This window comes from Simochromis diagramma, unplaced genomic scaffold (assembly GCF_900408965.1).
Source record: "Simochromis diagramma unplaced genomic scaffold, fSimDia1.1 OVJJ01000463.1, whole genome shotgun sequence".
In the NCBI taxonomy this organism is placed as follows: domain Eukaryota; kingdom Metazoa; phylum Chordata; class Actinopteri; order Cichliformes; family Cichlidae; genus Simochromis; species Simochromis diagramma.
Window position 1 is genome coordinate 2,864,857 of NW_024386941.1, and position 16,028 is coordinate 2,880,884.

Here is a 16,028-nt window from a genome sequence, read left to right on the forward strand (position 1 = left end):
TTGATAGTATAACGTTCAGGAGCTACAGGCAAAACCTGATCCGAACCTAGATCTTAAACTGAGGCTGAGACGATAAAGTATGCATGTTCCCCCTTACCAGCCTGACCCGAAGAGCTGCAAACTACTGAAAGAATTTCATTAGTAAATGTTTCAGCTGATGATTTAAGCCTCCCATTACATGAATTTCATAGGCTGCCAAAACACAGCAGAAGCTCAAACTGGTAACTGAGAAAAAGTATCAGAGTAAAACTCTGATGGAGACATATCTCATTATTGTTTCACCTTATTACGGTTCATGCTTCTGTTGTCTCGACTGTTGAGACATCAGTTTGAGCTTCTGTTGGCTGATCAGTGGAGATTCCTACACAATTACTCCACAGAGGGGAACCCTGCTGTATGCTCTGTAGCCAGCTGAGTGAGCAGGACAACCTGCTGCCTTTCATATTAATTGGTGATAGTAGTTATGCCTGACCAGTGAAAGTACTGAAATACTTGGAGGTACTTCTGTGAAAGTCGGCTGTTAGAGCTCTAAAACTAATGCTCCACTGAACATCACAGGGGGTCCTTCTTCCTGTGGCTATCCAGTTATACAATTCTTCCTCTTTCTGCTGAATTTGTATATTTTATAAAGCATTTTTGTTACAGAGATCGATGTTTTATTTTGGGGGTTTTTTTTATTCTAATTAGCTTCTGCCAAGTCTAAGTATTAGAAACTGATTTTTAAAAAAATCACAGATAAAGATTAACGTTCTGTGAAGGGAGAATTTACTGAACTGCCACATCCAATGCATAATCCCAAAGTTGCACGAAAGACAACCATGTTTAAATAACAAACCGCATATGAACACTTTGTCATCAGGAAGTCAGTGAACATATGGTGAAATGGATGCGCCCTCCGCAGTTGGTTTACCTGCAATTTGCAGTCGAGCCTCCACACTGATTCCTGCAGCAGCCGATGGTAGCTTGTTTGTTTCTAAAACATCAATCATAGTCACCTCCTAATGACTTATTCATTAAGTTCTCCAAAACACACATCTAGATGATGAGACTGGAAGGAGCATGTTTCAAGACACACAGTTGCAGAGTCTGCAGTCAGCATTCTGTGGAATTAAAGCCACTATTAATCAATTTTAGCCGAGCTGGAACAGATCCCAGACGCATGATCCTAAGAGCAAAAGACTGAGAAATGTGCTCTGTGAGTTTCTGTGTGTGTGTGTGTTGTTGGTGTGTGAAAGAGACAGGGTGGAGGGAGTGCAAATTCAAATACTAATAATGACTTGTAAACCACAGATAAACCGTGATGTCAGCACAAAGATCTTTATAAACTGGAGAACAATTAACTCCAAAAATGTATCTCATTTTCTGGTTGAGTGACTTTCTGATGGTTGCACACCTTCGTATTGCAAGATAATTATTTTCATAATGGTGATTAGGAGCTTATTCCACTGTTGAGTCCACTGCAAATCACTTGAGATGAAAGAGCCAGTTACACGCCCAAAATATTGTGTGATTGGCACCATAGGAAGCGTCATGCCTTACACTTTATGTTTTCCGGTCGGGTAAGGGAATATTACTGTGATCAAGGATGAATTCAAAGTGTAGCTCTAGGGTACAGAAAGCCTTTCCTGAGCTTCCTGCAGGGAAAGGACGACAACGTGTGTCCAGCTGTCAGGCACAGCTGCTGGCCTCTGAAGTGATACCCTGGGAGGGTGCAGTCTGCAGTGGGTGGTTGCAACACAGCTCCTGAGGTGGCCCCGTCAATTGGGTTATGACAGTGCTCTACCCCTATTAAATATCACTGTGTCCTTGGATCGTGCTGCTGTGCTACTATTATTGCTCTTACATAATAGAAACATTATGACGTCAATATTTTCTTCTTTTGAAGTAATCCGTGCAATTTGGTGTAGAAATCGCATGCAGCTCCAGCAGAATTGAACTGACCACGTTTGGAGGAGGGAAAACAGTTTTTCATGTTGAGGGAAGCAGATTCAAAGCAGCAATTTTTTGTGCGTTGTATGTTTGTGGATTGTTGGTCGTTTTTTTTTAACCCCCTTGAAAACACTGACCAGTTTTCTCATTGGCAGTGAAATTTATTTTATTTTTTTTCATCGACAGGAACACATTTTTCATAGTCCAGAATTTTGCCACAGAATCAATTCTGCATTGCGTTCAAGACTCCAAAACACAGCTGGGACATCTTGACTGATATATGATACTTTGCTTTGTGAAAAACTCGCACTGGCTGCCACATATTCCTTTGCGTATGCTTGGTTTATCATCTGTGATTTGGAATGAAGACAGGTGGAGTGAGCAGTGATTCTCTCATTTGAGGGGCTCTTGGCTGTGCTATGACACATGGATAATCCAACAAGGAATCAATCATTACATAGTTATTGAGGTAATAGGTGAGCAAATATGTTTCCTGGTGGCTGTCCTTATTATTCTGGGGCTAGTGGGGCCCCAGGAGACTGTAGAGCCAGATGGAATTGAAGTGTTGTCACTACTGACTGAACAGGTAATGAATTACTCCAGGACAAATGGGCCGCCACAAGGGAGATGAAGAATCCTACCACAAAGGGAGAGAGAGTGAGTGGCAGCATCCACCAACACACTTTTCCCCAATTTTATCCCTGTAAAATATTTTTTCAGTCTAACAAAGAAGTAGTGAATGGCTTGGGGGTAAAAGAGTGAATGAATGATTCAATTATGGGGAACCCTTAGAGACAAAAAACAAAGGATCAGACTAAATATATTCAGATCCAAGCAAAGAAATTGTGACACAGCATTTTTTTTTCCAGAATAAAATTACATGATACACGATAGTCAACCTTTCCAATTATAGAGTCCAACCCTTCCCACCCTCTTCTTTTTCTGGCTCCTGTTCTTGAAACCAGCTGATTTGTTATGACATTAGAGTAATGGTATTTCTCTGGTGACAGTCATTGCTAAGGGATATGATTACGCTGTGGTAATTATGATTGTTATTTCCAATCACAGCTGAATGGAGTCGGAGTGTGTTATTTCAGCAGCGCAGAAAGCACCAGAGTGACTATCTGCACTAGATGATTCTGATGGGGGCGATTCGAGATACAAGCGTTCTGCTGGCACAAGCACTGACAAATGCATTCTGTATTTCTGCAGGGAGACAGCAGACAATCTCACATTCTCTGCAGGTGGATCTACTGGTCGCTGAGACAGCTATATGACTTTGACAACACTTCAGTGGCTAGAGCACAGAGTAGTATGAAAATAAACAGCAAACTCGGAATGTGATTTCTTTTTTTTTTTCCTTCTTTTTTTCCGCCTCTCTCTGTTAAACTAAAAAAAAGCACACTGTGAATAATCTAAGAAAATGTTGCAAATTAGTTTTTACTCAAATCATTTGGAAACAATTTTACACCTGAAGAAACATTTATTATGTTGAAGCAGCACTGGCACTCATTTGAATTGTTATGTCTGCCTGATTAATGCAAAACTATCACTGATTCCATTTACTCTTTTGGGAGGGGAGTTTCTAAAATTTTGGTGTTTAGCTGTTAAATGTTCAGAGTCGCAAATCACATTCCTGATGGTTCTGTGCAAACTTTGCTCCAGCAGACACTTATTATGTACTGTCGTTTGTTTACTTTCAATAAGCTGCAGTCATGGAAAAAAGAAAGTACACCCTCTTTAAGTTTTAAAGATTTTTGCATAAAGACATACAAATTAATCTGATGCTTAAGAAGTCTTTCACTTAGGTTGACAACAACGACCAGAGATAACACTTGACATGTTACACTGTTTCATAAACATTGCCAAAAAACAGGGTGTATGTAGATTTTCACACATTGCTTCTCACTGTTTTCATAGGGATAAAAAGGGAAAGTAACAGCCAGGTGCTCCTAATAAAATCAACTTGATTAATCAGCAAGTAGAAACGTTTTGGCAGTTTGCTGGTCTTTCTAATTCAGGTGTGTGAGAACACGATGACAAGACAGAAAGACACTGGCAACCTTAAAGAAGCATTTGCTGCTGCTTATCTGTCTTGGAGGGGCTATGAGGCCATTTTCAAACAATTTAAAGTCCATCATTCCAGAGCAGGAAAGATTAGTCACAAGTGGAAAACATTCAAAAGGTTGCCAATCTTTCCAGGAGTGGACATCCCAGAAAACTGATCCCAAGGTCAAACTGTACAATGCTCAGAGAAACTGCAAAAATCCAAGGAGCTGCATATCAGACTCTGAAAGGCTCAGTTAGAATGTTAAATGTTAAAGTTCATGACAGTACAAATAGAAGAAACTGAACAAGTCTGGCTTGCTTGGAAGAATGGCCATGACAAAGCCTCTTCTCTGACTGTGCTAAGATGCTCCAAAATGCTGGCAAATGTCGATCAGCTAAAAGAGCAATTTTAAAGAAAAGCCAAAATTCGTCCACAGCAATAGGAGAGACTGATACAGGAAAACATTACTTCACTGACTTGAGACCATTACTTCAATGTACTTGAAGTAAGGGCTACCTTGTGTATAATGACACTATGTAATATGCCATGTGTTGTTGTTCACCCTAGGTTCTCTTTACCTCATTTAAGACCTGCTAAGAACCAGATTATTTTCATTACCTAAAACATAAAACAATAGAACTGAAGAAAGGTGAACCTTCTTTTTACCAAAACTTTAAGTGCTTATTGCTGATGAAACACACCACATTTCTACAGTAGGTGACCATGTCACTGTTCCTACGCAGCTCTATAAGTTCTTACCAGTGTTGATTAAGTACCATTAGTTTAGTTTTATGTTCAGTGTGTTTCTAGCTCAAGCTGGAAAAAAACAGCTCATATCAGCATTACACTAATTGCAAATTAGGCTTTTAATGTTGTGCTATGTGAAACATAGTTGTTCCCATTAAACAAAAAAATAAATGGTTATCTGAGGTTAATAGCCCAGCAGCCTTTTTGAAATAGAGCGAACACATTAAGACTGAATCACAGCTGATGTGACAGCTCTGTTGTCCCAACCTCACGAGCGAGTGGAACTGCTAACTAGCGCTTAACAAGTGCTAAATGCCAAACTAGTGATCCGTTCAGTGACAATGGTGATTCAGTCAATAATGAAACTTCACTGCTAAAGATTTTTCCTGCTGGACACGTTTAATGATCACCAGCTAACTTTGCTTATCTGCCATGTAGTCCTTAGCACTGCTGGCAGAAGCACCAGAAAAATAAAATAAGGGCTGCAAAAGTTAACCAACACAAAGATGTTGAAGTTGATGACTAAACACAGAAGAACCACAACTACAACCAAAAGAGTTTTGTAGCTCTTTGGGAAACTTTTGGGTAATAACTGTGGCATAATCACAATGAGCAAGTGTTTTCATGTTAAACACAGTGACACGCAACATTGATTCATTTTATAAAGAAACTGATTGAAAATATATTAAAGGATGTTTTTTCTGAAAACACATTCTTAAAACGTGAATTTATGCATAATACTGTGCAAAGGTTTTGAGCCACTCATCATTTCTTTACATTTTGCTTCCATGGGGCCAGACTTAGTTGTCAATGTTCTCCGGACTAGCAGTTGTCTGGAAATTTTTCTGTGAACATTGGTTACTTTTTCACTCATTTTCAGCCTGGTCCTTGTACAGTAGCAGGAGCAGAATGATGTTGTTGTTGTTGACAGGTGACCTGTTGAGGGTGTCCCCTGCCTGTCGCCCTATGGTAGCTGAGGTAGGCTCCAGCCCTCATCCCGCCAACCTGACAAGGAATTGACCCATTTGCCAAACATGTTGCATATCTCTGCATGGTGTGCAGTGTGTCCTTAAATTTGAGGAAACTTGTCAAGTGGAGGACAAAAGAAGAAGAATCAGACCAAAAAATGATGAACAGTATCTGAATTTTAAGTCCTTAAAAAAACAGAGAAAACCTGAGCGATGCCTCTGGCCCTGACTCATCTACTGTTCACCAAAACTTCAAAAATGGTTTCAATGGAAGTCATCAGTGTCAGGTAGCCATTCATTACGAAGGGTATGACAGATTACATAAGAACCTAACTAGCATATATCCGAAAATTTCGTTAGTGCGAGGTGTGAAAGATAAATTATAATAGGTGATTTCATACAACAAAAATCATTTAGAATTTATTCATTTTTATTTTACTTTACTGTTTTACAAAAACAAAATACTTGAAGACCCGTTTCCCTTTGCAGGAGCTGGAGTGGGCAGTTGGCTGCATGTAAAAGGTCAGAATGGCCAAACCTATGAAATGCCTGATGTCCCAGGTCACTCTTTCTTTCCTTATGCTTAGTTTTTGGACATACTTCCAGTTTGACAGAACTGACCACTAGCCAGATCTCCACACCTAATCTCATGTTTATTTGTTTAAATAAACAAATTAGCTTTCAAGTGAATGTGTGTGCGTGGACTGCTTCTCTTGTTACAAGCTTAACCATGTTTGTAACACTACCAGGATACACACTCTGAAACATCCTATGCATTCTGTCATCCGTCTGATCAGTGGATCTGACTATGCCTGCATTCTTACTTGTATAGTTTATGACAAGTGAGTCCAGTCGCATGTGAGATAGGAATGAGAAAGTGTTGTTTTGAAGTAAACGAAGTGTGGCAAAAAGTGAAAGCTGCTTTAATCAGTCTCCATCCTGCTTTTTCTTGCACGATTGAACAAAGTATGCCAATGAGCACTGCGCTTAATATCACTAGCATACATATAGTAATCATAATATAAGAGAAATACAATTCAGTTCATGTAACCCTTTCATGAAACAGTACTCTGTTTATAGTAACCATCGTCCTTAATGTAAATATGTAAGAAAAATTGTGTATGTTTCTGTTCTGTGTCCTGTGTACTGTTTGTTTGTATATGTGTCTTTCTGGCTGCTGGTACAACCAAATTTCCCCTTGTGGGACAATTAAAGGATTATTCTATTCTATTCTAAATACTGTGTTACATGAAAAAAGAAAAGTAATCATAAGCCAAGGTGAGCTTGCAGGTTTTTTCAGGCTTACAGCTTCCATGAACAGCTGGCATCAGACATGTGAACTGCCTCCTTGACCTTCTTTCAGGGATCTTCTGGTCTCTGGTCGATGAACTTCAACCCTTCCCACTTTTGGTGATGTGCGCAGATTTGCTCTGGCGCTGTCCGTTTTTACTGTTCGTGCTATTTCTATTCGTTACTCTTATAAGCAGGGAAGCATTCTGAAAACTCAACCAGACCTTGAGTTGAGATTATTGTGAAGCTAAGAATGCACTATTTGTCTCTTAAGTTGTAAAATCACAGGTACATTCCATTTGTCATTATGTGCCAGGGTAAAATGGGTAGCATTTTAAAATATGGATGAAAAAAATATTCTTGTTTTTTCAAACTCTTTGGTCTGTTCTCAACCATAAGGTGCTATTGGTTTTCTTTTGAATACGTAGTGTCTTTTCGCTGTATCTTAAATCATGCTGTGCTTATATTTGTAGTTTCATTTCATCTCGTTTACTTTAAACAGACTTTAAATCTTCAGCCTCTCGCTGTGACTTTTTCCAGCCACTTGCATGCATAAAGACTCTACTCAGCAGATGTTGGTGCTACCAGTAATGAAAAGAATCAGTCTACCAACCAAATAATAATTTACCACCTCTATCCAGTCAGCATCTGCTGAGCAATAAATATAAATTGCTAGGCATGTTAATGTAACTCACCATCTGTACTAGTATACCTTTAGTTTTTTTCTGCAGTTTCTATGGCTGGCACGTGTGAACAGACAGATGCACGACTTACACTTAGCAAATAAAACACAGACAGAGAGATGAACATATGTACACAAATACAGTATAAACTATTAAAAAGAAATGCTCACTCCAGCATTTTTGCTAAATTGGAAGTACTGTCAAATATTGACCCAACAGAAATATCATGTCAGACATTTCCTCTTTTCTGCACCAAAAATATGTGCTCTCTTCTATATTAAAAGCAAAAGTTGCTGCTGCAGACTAAAGCAATGGTGAAGCAGAGAGCAGTGTAGCACAACACAGCTCTCAGAGTGTGTAATGAAGATAAATTAAGACGTTTTGTTCGTGGATACTGCTGTGCTAGTCCAAATGCTGAGGCTAGGCCATCTCCTTAGCCTTTTCTTGGGAAATTGGGATTCAGTCGGCTGCAACAGCACATACCACCCTACAAACTACAGATGTCACATTCTGACAATGTTAGAAGTGCGAAAGTGTTCACTCCAGCACTGACAGAAAGAGACAGACTTGAAGGAAGGAAGATTATGTAAAGAACAGGTCCTGCCAAGTAAAATGACTGATCAGAGACGTGTTCCAGCCATGCTGTTGATTTTACAGCCATAGTACTCCGGCATGTGTCTTAATCATAAATGAGAGTGAGTGAAACCCCTCAGGAATCTGCCCAAAACAATTTAAATCCATCATTCACAGCTTAACATGCTTCCAGCAAGTCCACATCAAAGTTAATTATTGTATTTGGAAGAAGAAGGCAATGTGGCGCTATACTCACAGATTTAACCCACCAGTATTAGTTTGCCTTAACAGTTAAGAAAGTTTTCGAACCTGCCATGCAAATCATGGAACATGTGTGTCAGGTTCTAATTTTTAATCCTTTTCTTGCTGCAAAACACCACCTCTCTAATTACATGGCATGGCTGTCTTCTTAGTGCCAACAGCATGTTGTCATGTTGTCCCCCAAAGCTGTAATTACAGTTCATATGAAAATTAGTTGGTTACCACCTAAATGTCTACTCAAGAAAAGAACAGCTCTATTAGACTGGTGCTAATGGGGACCAAACACAGATTATCAGTAGCTGAGGTTTGTAAAGACTGGCTGAATGTCTCCTTCCTCCTATATAATCAAACATTCTAATGTTGCGTGTTTGTTCCATAGCTGTAAAGATGCAAGATATACATGCCTCTTTACTGACAAACAAGGCATAAATTTAACTTGTGGTGGTAGAAAGCAAGCTAATAGGTTACACTACAACAAAATAGAAGCTGACATGTGCTCACTGGAAATATGGCAGATTTTTATTTAAAAACCTTGATGTGTATAGCCATTATGGTCTACTTTATATTCCAAACAATCCTATGATATGATTATGTAAACCGTTAATGTGTGGTTTTGTTATCGTCAGTTACAGGTTCTTTATTCTGTGTTTTTTGGGTAAGATTCAAAAGTGAGGCATTGCTCTTTAAAAAGTTAATTCCTTTTGTGTTACTATCAAACTTTGGATCAAGGGGCCTCCTCTACAACCATAATAGCATATTGTTCATACAACACTGAAAAATACTAACTGATTGATATTTCATATCCTCTCATCGAAAATAATCCGCTGACCGGAGGTAACGCTCTAAAATGATGATGTGTAAGGTAGTACACACAAAATATAATGGGCTTATCTTCTGACAATTCATAATGTACACTATCAGGAAAGCTCTCTAAACGATGTAAGTGCCAACAAGTAAAGCTGTAAAAAGGACCCTTAAACTACTTCTTCTCAAAAGATGTGATCTAAAAGCTGATAAGAGCTACAAGCAGCAGAATGGATCAATTGTGCAATAGGAAGAGCATTCACTCATGGGTACTGTTTAATTAATGATGGGGGATAGAGATAGGCTGTTAGCTCCATATTGTCAGTCAAACACGCACAGAAGAGGGTGGCAATATGAGCTAAGTAACTGATATGTGAAACAGAAGGCACTAATCTATACTCTCTAGTCTAGAACCATTAATGTTCTGCTGAGAGGATGGGGATGCTGCCACATGACACACAATTTTTTTTGTTTTAAATGCAGAAAAACAAACATTATAATAAATAATAAATATATAGAAATAAAGTTCATTTATTAACGATATAATAAAGTCTTCAAAAAGTATAATTTTAGGTTGTGAAAAGAGCATAAAAGAAGCAGTTGCACAGAAATGAACTGAGGACCCATGTTTAATTTTAAATAGAAGACACGTCCCACCTTTTTATCCTGACATAACTCAAACAAACGCTCTTTTCCACCAAAGGATTCTCCTGATCTTACTTTGAAGTTCAGTGAGGTAGTAAAGCCTATTGATCCGGGAAGTCTGCATGGATCTGAAGTCAATCATGATCATCAATAAACACTTGTCCTGTCAAACAGTCCCTTGACAAGGAGTCAAACATCACCTTCAGCTCTTTTCTTGGTTTGTTAAATAATTGGTTTTTCATTTTTGTTTTCAGATTCAGTATTAGTTTTACTATTGATATGGTTTTAAAATCTGGCATCAAAGGGTGTGGATCTGAGGGAAAAACCAGGCAACACTACATATCCTTGAACCTGCTTTATTGTCAGTTTGGTCTCTAAATATGACCTGAATTCACAAATGTAAATAGTGGAGTATAAAATAAGACTTGAAAAAATGTGACTGACTTCATAAACTCATCATGAATTTACTAACCTGACAGATCAAGAGAGCATTTTCTATCGACATCTACAAAGACTTCTTTATAGAAGAATCTCCACCTACTGGTCATTACAAAAAATGCAGCTTTAAGAGGCTCTACATTAGTTTTACTTTTCAGACCCTAAAGTTAACAGGTAACAAATTTTCCTGTTTAAATGAATACAGCGGAACACCAGGTGTTTGATGAAGAAGGAAAAATAAGCTTCAAGTTAATTTTGTATTTAAAACTTTAATCTGCGAAATTGGTGAAACATGCTAAGCCAAAGTTAGCCATTTGCTACATACAGTAGCTGTTTATTGCTTATTACCTTAACAAGGTGAATGTTAAAAATAACGATAAAAAAAAAACATTTTTTGTCATATTTCACAATAGGCTAAAAATGGGGAGAAAATTCAGCAGCAAGACTCGACTGGAAATGTATATAAAAATTAGTTTTAATAAATTATCAGTGCCTTACACATGTGTTAATGGGGCTGTAGACGTGTATGTATTAATGAACAAAAAGGGGGGGAAACCCAAGTCAGCATTATATGCGCACTCTTGAAAAGAGGGGGTATATTCAGCCATTTACAAAGCAGGTTTTTTCCACCCCCACTTAATCAACTTCAGCATCAAAGGGACCAGCAGATAGAAAAGCATATTCCGACCAAGATCTTTGTACAGTGGCAGAAACCGATGCACTGATGCAATGCCACTCCTTATAACTAACTAAGGGCCACCTTTTTTTCCTCAGCACCAGGGAGATGGGATGCTGCGCTGCAGACAGAGCCTCAGCCGGCTGCAGCGGTGGAGGCTGACAGAGAAGAGACTAAACCAAAGCTACGTCCAGCACGACGCACGGCACCTCCAGTAAGCTCCCCGAAGTCGAGGACGAGCTTTCACGCTTCTAGGGGGTAAAGAGCTCGAGACCGAAAGAAGTGTACCTGTTTCCTGCTGTTTGTGCTTAAGGATGTGCTGTTTGCGCTGACTAACCACATAGAGCGGCAGAGAGGAGGACCCGGACTTCACTGGATATAACCGCTGCCATTCCGTCGTTTGGGTCAGCTACCACAGCAGCTATCACCCGGAGACCGAGGACGACTTTTTTGTATTTCCGTGAGTATTTTAAAGTATTTCACTTTACTCGCATTTCTTTTATTTTTCCCATCGATTGTAGAGCTGGATCTGTAAGAGCGAACGCGGGTTGTCTAAAGAGAGACAAGTTCTGGAGATTACAACCTGGAGATATCCATGAAAAACATAAAAATAAATAAATAAACGAAAACCTGTAAGGAGCTGAATAGTTTTGGGGGGTGCATTTTAGATTTCAGACTGTCCGCTTTGCTTACTTCCAACCACGCTGCTTCAATAACTTCTACCTTTTCCAAAAGAGTGACAGAGTCAAAATTAAGCATGTGGGCGATGGAGCTGTTTCAAGATGCACAAAACACACAACAAAGTGTCAAATTGAACCATTTCAGCTGCTCATCGCGCCTGGGGCTAGCTGAAATAATGACTTCAGTTTTGAAGTCAAATTAGCGGTGTCCTACAGTAAAGCTTCAGCAGTCTTAAAAAGAAAAAAACAATGTGTAGATTTGAGCTCTATGTTCTGTGTAAGAAAAAGAGCTGCACTGTGAGGGCAGGAGAAGATCTGTGTTTTTGGAGGGAGGATTGGATTTTTAGGTTAGAATAGAACAGGAGGCTTCTAACACACCACTTACCACACAAGTAGACCCATAGGAATTATCCAATCAGAGATATGCAGATTTGCCAAACTCTAATTTTGCAGCTTGGTTGTGTTGAATGCAAAGTGTAATACTATGGTCTAAGTGCACTGGTGACAGTTGGTTGTCCACTGTGGCTTTTAGGCTCACAGACATGTGTTTGGATGATGCACAGAAATGAAATGGCTATTATTAAGCAATTACTCAATTAGGATATGTTTTCTTTTCTTTTTTTTCCCCCTTAGAAGTTTGCGTGACTTTCTGCTCAATGACAGTAATTAGCCAAGCGGTGGCAGAAGGAATTAAGTCTGTCAAAGAAAAATGCACCCTTTCAAGGTCTTTCTGCTGTCAGCAACTCCCCTGCTGCTTGGGGTTTTCTTCATTTTTGCCACTCCGAGGCACTAAGAAACAGCATTGTAATAATTTAAGGTCACTAAGTATGTCAATACAATATTTAAGAGTCATAAAGTTTTAAAATGGAACATTTTTTTTTTCTAAAAATATAGAAACTAGTTTTGTCTGCATCCTTCAGTGGTTCCCAGAAGCTGACATGTAGTAGCAGATGTTCAGATCTGCTTTGAAGGTGGTAGATGTTCATATGCAGCATGTATCTGTGAAGCTCAAGAAAAAGACAGACATTTTCCAACAGTAAAAAAACAAAAACAATAGTTCATTACTCCATAAATTGTAAAATTGTGAAATATATGGCATTCGCTTTATTGACTCCCAGCGTGTTACATACGCAATGGTGTAAGTATAGTTTGTGTATGTGAGAGTGGGATATGCTGAAAGAAAAGTAGCCTTCTCTCTCTGATTTGCCTCATGAATTGTTCTAAACTCTGTGGCCTATGTCACATACAATACACCGTGGCAGAGCTACACTGCTTGCAACATGGATGCAGTCAATATGGAGTTTTGCTACAATGTCAAAAAATTCAGGCAAATTCAGCAAAACCATTTGTATCTTTGTTTTCTTACAACAGTGGCTTTCTGTTTTATTATCCCCTGATTCCATCTGGTATATTTCACTCTCAGCATGAGGACAAGGCTCCACTTTAACAAACATGGAGCATTTATGACTCAAGGAAGCTTTCCATATTTGACCATGAAAAAAAGGGTAAAAAAACAGAAACCTCACCTAAATATAGGTCAAATTTAACACCAATAGCTAAATATCTTTGAATTATATCTCTAAAACTGTATAGCAGTGTTACAATCATATAACCCACATCACAGTGTGGCTCTATGGTTTTCTGTTAGTGTAATAGAGCATCCATTAAGACTTAATGATGGAAGTATAACTTGGAGGCATGCTTGGGATTTCAAATGTCCTATAATTTGCCTTAATATTATTATAGATGTATATCTATATTTCATAAGCCCTATGTGCTTAAATGATTGCCATATCAGTTCATTGTACAGCTGGGTTTAATTTCCTAAGATTATCTGAAAATGGCTCATCTCACCAAGAGATGTATAGTTCAAGTCACCAGATGCAGTAATCAAAAGGAGATTCACCTGCATATCAGGGGGAAAGGTGGAGGGAACGCACAGCTGTGCTTGTTTCACTTGGCATGAATTAGAGGTTACCCCTATCTTTATCATATGTAAATCAGTTATTTGCTTGCAGCGCATGCTTTAAAATGTTTGTAAATCCACATGGGGGCAGGTGTGAGATGAAATGCAAATTAGTAAATCGGCTAACCTTGATTGAAATGAAAGATGTCTTGATGTTACAGCTGCCCCATCCTCCTAAATTAAATGACTATTGACATGGGCCAACAGACACGCATTTAGGGTATGGCTAATTAAAAACGACAACTCTGGTGAAGGCCTTTGGGACACTTGGGGGAAAAAAATGCATATCAGCAGTGACAAGAGAGAGGCTAGGGATAGAAACTGTCTCACCACCCAAGGGAATCATATTTTCACTGACAAATCTGCAACTAATAAAGTGAAAACGGACAAAAATGTTGTGCGGAGCACAAGTGGCGCTCAACATGTCCCTGTAGAGTGTTGTGAGCAAAGCTATTCAAAGGATAATATGGTATCACACTATATCCTGCTTTATTGTATAGAGCACTCTGAAGCTACTTCTACGGTGACAAAAGCGCAGTGAGGCAGTGATAGGAAATTGCTGAGCATCCTCAAATATATAAACAACATGTTTTTCACTGTCCAGAGGATGCAAGGGCTTAATTTTGTGCTCAAAACATAATCGTGACTAACAATGTAGGCCCTGGGAATATTCCATGCAGTGATTTGAGATGACATGCATTTGTTGGATTAAAGAAATTCCTTTTAAGAAGTGTTGGTAATCTTGACAGTGGCAAACTCCTCTTTGGCTGTCTTCCTATCTAGCACTTTGTTTGTAAGGCAGGCTGGTCTAGCACAGCCTGAAAGACAAACATCCCTCATGACCCATCTGACAACTTAATTTATATAATTGCTTAGAAGCATCTGTGTAAGAAAGACTGACTTTCAGCACCCTCATCCACTTGTCACTGTTATGAATGACTTGGATTTGATGTCCAATGAGTCAAACAGACAATCTTAAGTCGCACTGACATTGCAATGCTAAAGCGTGTGTGTGAACAAAATAAGTACTGTTAATTTGAGCGCAGTTTTGCATCCTTCAGCCTCGTATCTTCATCTCGCATGTACGTCGCTGCTTTGATCTGACTCGTGCGCTGCAGCCAGGAGGTTGTACAAAAACACCACGCACCATGACAATTGTGTGAGTTAGCAGTGTGTAATTAAAACAAGTGACGTGACTGCATCAACCTGGGGCTTTCCTTTCTTGATTTCTACTGCTTTCAGAATGGCTAAAATAACTTATTTTGGTTTGCTAATATATCCCACAGCCTCAGGTTGGTTAATTATGCTGCCCTGGTATCATTTGTCTTTGGGCTGTCCTCAGTGTGTTTAATTTGAGCAAGTGATCTGAAGATACCTGCAGGCTTCCTCTGCGCCACAGCTTAAATATGTGCTTTTAAAGTGTTAAAGGTTATTAACTGAAACAAAGCAATGTGTTTATGAAGTAGTAGTTGAAATGAAAACAGGAACACACTTGTAATCAAAATATGGGTCTCTCATTAGTTGAAATGGTAAATCTAGTTGATTATCGGGGCAACAAGGCAAACCTTTTGACTTCATTGATGAAATCTGCGCAGTAGCACCCTGTACTCAACATGTTACTTGCGTGCTGAAATAGGTGTAAGGAAGGACTTTGTCAGTGAAGCGAACACCAAGTATTTGCAGAGATGGTATGGAGAGAGTAGTGATGATGGTGGGGAATAGCCCGAGGATGGAGTGTTTTTCAGTAGGCAGCTCCTGATTTTATGTGACAGTAAAGGGCCTTATCTACCAGGGCCATGATGAAGCACAACACTCTTTGATTTTTTATCTTCCAAACGTCTAACAATCTCATGCTCTAGACAGATTAGTGAGATGAAGGTGTAAAAAACTGGCTATGCAGTTTCATGGGAGTCAAATACAGGGTCTAAGGCTATATCTGCATCATGCTGATAGTACAAAATGAAAGATTAGCTGAATTTAGTGACACTTTTGACTTTCAGATGAAAGAAAGTAAAATGTGATTATATAAATAAATAAAACATTTAAAAAAATATATATGTAACTGGTAAACAAGTTTGTGTTTGTCAGATTGGGAATGCATTCAAAAGTGTTATAACGACAGACAAAAAGGGGTTGCTTGCAAGCTATGTGTATAATCTTCAATAGAATTTGAGGCATAATAAGTTATTGTTACCTAAGATTCATAATTTTATTTGCATTCTTTTTTATACTGTTATATATTTAATTTTTGTTACCTCAAGCAGGGCATTGATACGCCAAATGATTCTTAGGAGGCAATTTTTTTATGCCTCACTTAA

General features: G+C 38.8%; 1 protein-coding gene across 4 annotated transcripts in view; it reads left to right on the forward strand.

Moving 5' to 3' along the window:
* Positions 1–11,154: 11,154 nt before the first annotated feature.
* Positions 11,155–16,028, forward strand: part of cntn5 (contactin 5) — a 119,002-nt gene continuing 114,128 nt past the window's right edge. For all 4 annotated transcript variants that reach the window (XM_040037625.1, XM_040037626.1, XM_040037627.1 and 1 more), the window contains exon 1: positions 11,155–11,524. The gene's annotated coding sequence lies outside the window, so the exon portion shown is untranslated. The remainder of the gene's footprint in view (positions 11,525–16,028) is intronic.